Here is a 9,608-nt window from a genome sequence, read left to right on the forward strand (position 1 = left end):
GCTACTAACTAAGAAAGTGCAGGTTTTAAATCTAATAGAATTATCTTTGAGTGCTTGATTGACTTTTATTCAGTCATATTTTACTTTAAGAACTATATTGCTAATCAATTAAAGATAAAGAAAACACTCTACACAAAGAAATATCTTGAAAACGAACAATTGTCAGTACGCATGAATATACCTAATTTGCCCCAATTTCTTAGTTGTTCTGTAATTTAATAAAGTGTTGAGCGATTTCTTTTTACTAAGTCCTCATATCGAATTCCTTAGACAAATAAAATTTTAAAAAAGACTAATCACTTCGTACACATGTAATAAATTTTGTTCTCTCAAAACGTGACCCGATTCAGGTTTATGTATTTGTTGCACAATTATCTGTCCTATTTAAACCTTTGTTAAATATGATATATGTTTTAAGGAAACATGTATTTCTTCGGACATAATTTTCTTCTTTAGACAGAGACGGTGTAAATGTTAAGTATTATATCAATCCAACAATCTTCAAACTGTTTTATTCAAGTACGTACAGAAATATTCCAATGTAATGCTCGTTACAAAAGCCCCCCCCCCCATCCCCCTTTCCAAAAATCCTATTAGAGAATCATTTAAAAATGACAGGGCTTTCGATTTTTTTCTTAAATTTGTCTTGAAGAAACCTGGACATTGATGGTGTTTCATACAATTTTTTTGCAAATGAAGTGAAGCGTATGAGTCCTCCTGGAACGCTACAGGTTTTATGCCAAACGATAGGTATTTACAGGAAACACTACAATTGGTCTGCCAAAAAAGTACCCACGCTTTTAACCCTCTTCCCCGCAGTCACGCATTTTAACGCATATACCATTTCCTATTTCTAACGCAAATCACGCATATACCGTTTCCCCGCAATCACGCATTTTTCACGCACTTTGAAAAGTAAATTTAATCTTTAATTTAATGCTAATTCACTTCTAATTTATAATTGCTAAAATCTCATAAAATAAGAAAAGTTATAATCTTATTAAAATATTACCTCATAATTATTTACGCTAAACTTTAGAGAAACATTTACCTCGCTATAAAGTGCTTGCGGGGAAAAGGTAACGTCATATTTTTATGACGTGAACATTAAGTGCATGTTTCGTCACAGTTCAGTAAGTTGTAAAGAGTTAAAGGTAGGTAGCATGAGTCTCGGTTTGAATATGTTAACGCTCAATTCTATATTCTAAGACGCCATAAGTCTCACAAAATAATTTAGAAAAATCATTATATTTACATGCATATATAAGTACATTTTTAAAAAGTTTAAAAAAAAATTACTGGAAGGTATGTTAAGCTATGTTAAGCTTACCAAGCCAGTACATCCCTGGGACATACCCAAAACCTCTCCTGTATTCGTCCCAGGTGGCGTTGAAATTAACATGGGGATTTCCACGCTTCCTGCGCTGAATTACCTGAAGTGTCAATGATAGAGTTCAAGACAATGCTTTAAGTACCACTGTGTTTGCTTTTCTTAAAGAAGATAAGTTAATTTAATTTTTTTATTAAAATATATTAATCTTCTATGTGATTAACAATATTGAATACATTTTTTTAAATCTAAAAAGGAAAGTTTAGACATAAGAATTTAGTTAAATATTTAGATGTTTATCATCACCGTCCAACCTCCTCCAGTGGAATCCATATCACACAGAACTTGAGTAGAGATAAAGCGTGTGATGGGATATATTTCATAAACACCTGTTTCCCTTTCTCCACAACTGTAGATGTCGAAACAATCAAAAGGAAGAAAACAAGCCATTTCTAAAATATATATATAGAATCTTTATAAAAACCCACGTCATTATACCAATCTCTCTCTCTGAAGATGATGATATGTAATATTAATAACAAATATCTATGTGTTATTTATGTTTAACTCACCTATAGGCATTTAATTATTATCGTAATATCCCAGTGTCGCAAGCATCGGTAAATTTACAGGAAAAACAGTTTAGTGGTTTTAAAAATAGGTCTTATTATATCACACGCATATATATTTTGGCTGTTCATGTAATTATACAATCCTAATATATAAAAGAAAATATCAATTTAGTTCTGTCAATCTCTTTAAAAAAATGAATCCATTCATACATGTTTTGCATTATATATCTTTTTCGGAAGATCAGAGATATGGAAAATATGAACTGATTATGTTTTAGCATCGATGTTATTTTTTTTTTATCCTTTTCTTGTAGATTTGAGTGCTTCCATTGCTTGATGATTTTATGCTAGTACAGTGGTTGCAACGTTATTGTTGACAAACCAATCGTGTAGAATCGTTTGTGAAACGACGAAAAAATAAATAATTCCCAATGCTAACATAAATATTTATTCTTCGATTTTACATGACATGATTGTCGGGGTTACTTTTATCAGTGTTTATCCCTTGCTTTATTTTTTATAATTTCTGCAAATGAATGAATTGTAAAATAATTGCTGATTCGCGAGATTTACAAATGGAAAGATGGATATAGTTTTAATTCATTTTTATGCCTTTTTTTTTTTTTATCTTATCCCCCCCCCCTTACTGCATATTATAAAATCCAATAGAATCAAAACTCACGGCCCACCTATATCATCTGATAGAACATGCAGCAATCGATAATAAATTACACCTTTACGTATCGAAGAGATAAAAAATTCAATTTTCCTAAGTCGGAGAATTACATAAATAATTGTTTGTAATCCAAAATAACTATTGAGGTCGTAATTAGTGTCAAAATGTCCATTTCTAAATATTTTTTTTCTATTTTTTTTCCATAGTCGATGAATTGCATCAATAATTATTTGTAATCTAAAATAACTATTCAGCCTTATTTCGTTTTGAAAATATCCAATCCTAAATATTTTTAACTATTTTGCGTGAAGAATCGTGCGTTTACGTTAGCAATCGTGAAAGATCGTGTAACGTGTAGAATCCTGTGCGTGAAGGATCGTTCGTGTAACAGGTTTAATCGTGCGTTAATCATGCGGAATCGTTCATGTATGTTGTCAACAATAACTTTGCAGCCACTTTAATGCTAGTTTTATCCTTATATTAAGCAGCTATGTGGCAGATAACTGACAGCTCACTTAGCCGATATGTTTTAGTTTTTGTATACAAGTATCATTGTTTTAACTACATGTTATTTGTAGGCACAATGCGAGCTGAATTCAAGTGAAAATGTATGTTTAAACAACCATTTAATTCGCTAAGATGGAGAAAACAACCTCGTGTGTTCTGTATTTCATGTGATCCTGGGCGGTAATAACTATGGAGACCATTTTGGGTTTGGTACCTATAATGAATTATTTATGCTAGTTTATCATAAATTAGTAGCTAGTCTAGCTTAAACATGTAGTTCAAGATCGTAGTTTTACATAATGTTTACATAGGCTATGCTCTTGAACTCACCCCAGATGCCATATTTGCTCTTTCACATCTTCCTGAAGGAAATAGTTTAAATTTCACGTTTAAAGTTGTAAGCATTAAAACGCCTTATATAATAGTTTTATTGCTACAATTCATAATTCTACATATGTAGTAATAATAGCTTGAATAATTAAACTATTTTTTGCTTGTTTTCATATTTTTAATGAAAAAAAACCTAGGAAATTTTTTGATACTGCCTAGTATATCAATGCTGATATTAAGTATAGGTCAATGGTAGCTTTGTGCAAGTATTGTTTTTTTTCCCTGTTTGCTTACAATGCTGAGGCTTACATGTATTTTGCTGATGTTACTACTGCTGGTTTATGTATCATAAATAATTCTGTGCAATGTAAGAGATTACACGAACAAAATAAAATTAAGTTTGGTACTTTTAATCTCTTGATATTCAAATATGATTAAGCATATCTTTAAAAACAAACAAACAAACAAAACGAAGCTTAGTGTATGTTCATATATCGATTACAATATAGGTACGGTAGTTAGTTGATAGAGGCCTTATTGCTATCCCACAATACATCATTAATACTCTCTTTTTCATGTAACATGAGATATAAACAGGAATTACAACTGTTAAGTCATTTACTTTTCTGCAAATTGAAATGAAAGTGTTTTCTTGAAATTAAAGAGATTGAGAAATAACACCGTTACAATCCAAAATTTGAATGTATAATAGAAAATCTGATTTAAAGAGATGAAATGACGTATATACGAAAAAAAAAAGTTTTCATACACAGTTGATCAAATATATATTTTGGGTTTTGGAAACAAAGTATTGTTGACTTTTTTAACATCTGTGTACTCGAAATAGCATTTTGAATGAAAACAATACACAAAGTTATCATTTCTTTTATTGCTTATAAGAAAGAAAAACAAGTATTTTCTTACCTGACTGAGGTAGAGAAGGAATACTCTGTAACTTTATGTTTGTGGTATTCTGGTCCTGATTGAAATCATCCAATGATTCATCCAAGGCTTCTTCCATGCTCTGGTCCTTTAATTGTTTAGCATTTATTTTGTTCTCTAAATAAATAAGCTTCTCCCATAATAATTTGGTAATGTTTTTCTCGACTATAGCATCCATGACCAAATTCCGAATTTTCTGCACCATAGAAGAGCGCAATGAAGATTCTTGTTTGAGAATATCCCGTAAAATGCTGGATGCTTTTCTAGATGTGGGACTGCGAAACAATTTATTTTCCTTTGGATTATTTCCAATTGAATGGACGTATCCAAAAGTCACAGAAATAGAGAAATATATAAGAATAATGAATTGTGACTTCTTCATTCTTATTAAAAGGAGTATTTGGCAAGCATAACCTAAAAAATGTTGGTTGTTTCGTATCGTGGATTTATATTCTGAAAGAGGCGTGATCTCTTGGCATTTGATCGTAAAACGTCATAAACTCCTGACTGACATTACTTCAAATGATTGCACGATTTAATTCTTCATCTAAAAGATTTTAGTTTGATTAAAGATTAGCATCAGATGTCTAGCGTATTTAAGAAATATGTTTCAAATAACAATTTATTTAGCATAGCTACAGTCAGATTCCTTGTATACTTAAAAAGGATTCTGAATATTCTAAAGATGACACCTTTTGTGAAAAATTATCATAAAATAATCACCTGTCTGATGAAAAAATACTGCTTCATTCCCAAGACTGTTCAAAATATTGTTTTTTTTTTACTTGTTGTTTCTAATTCAGTTTTATATCCCAATCTTATATGTTTATTTTTCTTGAGTAAGTTTTAGAAAAAAGTGTTCTGCGAAAAACTATTTTTAATTTATAATTTACAATCGCTTTATTTCATTTTAACATAAAGAATATAGCATTATTAATTTTTGTACTAAGGTATGGTACTCTCAGTGAATCGCATTTTCTTTTACATCAAAAGTATACATGATCTATCACAACGCGCTTTACAACATCCTGATTATCATTTCGAGTGACGAATTCTTAATTTTTGTTAATCCCAATAAGAGGTCTACTGTTTTATTAATCCCCCAATTTAATTTAATATTTTTAAGGGTTTTCTGAATTTCTTTCTAAATGCTTGCAAATATTGAGCTGATTTTTGGTATATGACTTAACTTTTTTGAGTTATAGATCAAGTTTCCATTTCGTTTCGCTTCAATGATTTTTGAAGGAATTATGGCATTTTCAATTTTTAATGGAAACCAGATTACTCTTGCCAGTAGGGATCTAGTTTTTGCTAAATTTGTTCTATAAAGCAATCAATTATTAATTCTTGTGCCATTTTGTGTCAGTTTTCGTTCTGGGGTGTCTTTTCTAGTAAAGTTTTGTGTACAAACATAAAGAAAAATAACTTGGTTTATTCTCCTTCATATTAACTCTAAGTGTATTCTGTTAATACGAAAATTATTCTATTGAAAGTGTTTTCTTTTTTCTTTTGCATTTTATGAGTGGGTCACCCTTTTTAAGTAAATTTGTGGAAATGTGTTGATAACAACTTCTGAAACAAATCACGTTTTGTAAGTGCATTGATATTAACTGTAGAATTGAATATCCTGAAAATTACCACCCCAAAGATAAAAGCTATATCTTTCGTTGAAAAAGTATCTTCGTCACGTGCAACGAGAAGCTCTGTTAAAGGATTAACTTATCAACTGAAATCACGAAATAGATATAAAAATGACATCTGATGCAAAATTGTAACGATCCATGAACAGTTTATGAAAAAAAATTAGAAACCTATATTTAACACGATCTTGACATACTTAAGGTTTCAAATCTTTTGAAATCTGATGAAAAATATGATGATGCATGGTCTTATCGTCAAGAATAACATGGGAGTCGGAAGGAGAAAGCAGCAGAAATAAACAAAATGTTACATTTGATAAGAAATTAATGATCAAAGCACCATCTCTGGCTACAATTAATGTAAACTAAAAATTATATCCTTACAAAAGTCGCTGATTTTTTATTTAATTTAATAATTTAATATTTCTTGTACTTAAACTAGCAAAATTTAAATTTTATTTTAACAAAGAATCAAACTAGTTATCCGTAGGTGTTCAATAAGGATTAAAAGAGTAAACTGACTGAATGCAAACTATTTATTAAGGAATTATCATTATCTTTGAGGAACCATTGTTCACGGATTTCTTTTGTCACCTTTACACAGGAATTCACATCTCCATGAACGATAGAAGAACGGTTCCTGGGATTATCTGTATGCATACGAGTGACAATTAATGGGATTCTGCACCAACAATAAAGAAAAAAAAACCCATTTTTTTTTTGCCAAAGAACATTTATCCCACTAATTAAAATGATTTCAATGTATCTGACAAGATGGACAGTGCTTGGTAAGGCGAAGATTATTGGATCCAAATTTAGTATAATGTTACAGGATATGTACAATGGAAACATTGTCAATTCTATATCGTTAATATATGTAGCAAAATATTAAACTCAAGAAAGAAATAAAAACGATTTTATTGTTTAATTTTCAACTATTTCAGCTACACATGTAAATAACATTTCTTTTACTTAAGGCTAAATCTACGTTATACATTCAGAACTTTCTGCCACTAAAAAAGAAACTTTGATAATTTGAATTCCATACAAGGTCATAAATCGTCTTTTTTGATAATATCTATAGCTCACCTTCAAAGAGATATTTCTGTTTGTAAGTGCAATTTATAAATTGAACATAAAAGATCTTATAATCCCTCTTCAATAAAGTAAGACAAGTTTAGTCAGGTATATTTGTAAACTCTTGATATTTTTGTATTTCTGTGCTACATGATAAGCATAAGGTATTATTACATAACAGATATTACTTAAAGTTCATATCTATAGATAACCTATATTCTCCTCGTCTTTGATACATTCATTGATGTCCTCTGCAGATGATGAGATTATATCTAACTGATAGTATTTTTAAATGAGATTTATTTTGATTGAATATTATTAAAACGATTTTAACTTCATGGATTCAATGAATGAAGGAACCGGAAAGATAATGCAGCAGAAATAAATGTTAAAGAAATTTTACAATTCCTAGAGGAAAACCCCATCAAATTTGACATTACACTATAGGGCATAACCACTAGTGGTAATCTGTTATGGAACATCTGCTTTTTTCTTGTGTGAAAGTAAATTTCTGATACGGAAAAGAGTTTCTGAAAATAAAATTATGACGAAATAGTGTGTATTCCTTGATTCTGATACCTTTTCTCTTTAAACAGCAAAACGCATTGCTTAAACTAGGTATACTGAATATTTTTTCCCAATATTCATATTAAAGCTGGAACAGTATTTTATAATTTATATATATCATTAACGGTCCTTATCTGATTTTTTTTCTTTTTGATATAATACCTATTGGTGATACTTGGTTGTGAATCTTTACTTTTGATGATTTTTATATTCCAAGTACAAATAGCAAGTTGTACAAGTAAAATTCCTTGTTTTTGTCTTGATCTATTATAAAAGGAGAGGGTATATATAGGCTTTGCTTGTTTCCCAATCCTCATCGATTAATTAAATAAAATGTTTAAATTAAAATTCATTGATCGCATCCATGAGTGATTTATGTATTTTTGATAGGTTTTTGCACATATCCTTGAATTCCATTTCTAAACAATGAACTGATTGAAATGACCTTTAACCCCAATTTGAAGTTGCTTGTCAATTCTTGCATTATATCCCGTATAATCTTCCCCTTCTTCCATATTACAAGTTATTTTCGAAATGACGTAAGATCTAAAAGATTAATGTAGTCCTTCAATATTGTTGGAAAAAAAGATCTGCTCTATGTAATGATCACTTTTCAAATGCGAAAGAAGATATTATAGCGGAACAAGATCTATATCGAGAGAAGAAAAGTAAAAAGTTTTAAGGAGAGGATTAAATAACATCAATCAATAATACAATCTCCTATATGGAGGAGTATGTCCACCTATCCAAACTAAGTCCTCCTTGATATTGAATAATTTTTAAATGGAAAATACTAGCTAAAATTGACGTTTGTCTAAATTTACTTTTATAAACGAAAATGACAGAAATGCTAAAAGTTTTTGACTAGAAAGTGATTTCATTCAAAAGAAGAAAAAAATATTGAGGGTGATGCAATTCGATATTATAAATGAAAAAAAATACTCTAAAGAAATTTAGAACCTAGTTAATTTTTGTTTACCTTTGCCTAAAACGATTTGTTCAAAGACCAAATAAAAAGGTATTTATATTTCACACACTATTTATGTTTCCTTTAAAGTAATCACATTAATTCCACAAATCTCTGTATGCAGCCTGCTGTATCCTAGTATAAGTTCATTGTACGTTTTCCTCTCTGCAAGTGAATCGCTGTATCCGATGTTTATGTATATAGGAAATAAATCTTTACAGAATGCAGTTTTTTTCATAAATCATGATTCAATTTTAACGAATGATACATTTCTTCCAACGATGATATGCTTGATATGAAACAAAACTAGGACAATGCAATGCACTTATAGGAAAAAACAGATCAATATTATTTTTTTCTAAGAGAAAAGAAATTGAACACTTATTGTAATGGTCACTATATTATAAACAGATGTCGTTAGAACATTGTGTCTCTTGGTGGTAAACTTTTTGTAAAAGTGACTTCTCGTAATCAAACAAGGGAGAGAATGTAGACAAAATACAAGAGCGGAGAGAGGAGTAAATTAATGAAAGAAAGAAAGGGGTTCCTATGCTTCTGCAGGGGACAAAAAGATCAAAGTGTCTGTACATGTAGTCTGAAAGCGAGCAGGACCATTGTTTCGAAAATAAATGAAGTTTTTATACATATACTTCAATGCTATGAAAAAAATATATCGTCGAGGTTATGAAGAAAATGACGTTTAATTACACTAACATTATTCAAATATCGAATCAATATATTCTATTGAATTCGAAATAAATTTGTAACATCTATTTAATATTCGGATTTTGTATTATTGAAAATAGAGATTGATAATAGCTCAACATTTGATTATGAGGTGTCTTCAGTCTTTTCATCTAGTAAATGTACAGCTTCCACGATACATGAAATAATATTCCATTTATACCCGCAAGTGATTCGGAATGCAAGAGCATATTTAAAGTAATACATTCGTATTACAGAGGTTCTATTATTTTGTTCGAAGTCTCTTTGTAAAAGT

General features: G+C 29.9%; 1 long non-coding RNA gene across 1 annotated transcript; it reads right to left on the minus strand.

The window, feature by feature from the left end:
• Positions 1 to 1,418: 1,418 nt before the first annotated feature.
• LOC133174678 (uncharacterized) lies at positions 1,419 to 4,409 on the minus strand. Its single transcript, XR_009719167.1, has 3 exons — positions 4,340 to 4,409; positions 1,637 to 1,782; positions 1,419 to 1,433 (listed from the first exon to the last, which is right to left on the minus strand). It is a non-coding gene; the product is annotated as an uncharacterized LOC133174678 (long non-coding RNA).
• Positions 4,410 to 9,608: the final 5,199 nt, after the last annotated feature.

This window comes from Saccostrea echinata, unplaced genomic scaffold (assembly GCF_033153115.1).
Source record: "Saccostrea echinata isolate AGI-Se365-2 ecotype Australia unplaced genomic scaffold, CSIRO_AGI_Sech_v1 ptg000058l, whole genome shotgun sequence".
NCBI classification, from domain to species: Eukaryota; Metazoa; Mollusca; class Bivalvia; order Ostreida; family Ostreidae; genus Saccostrea; species Saccostrea echinata.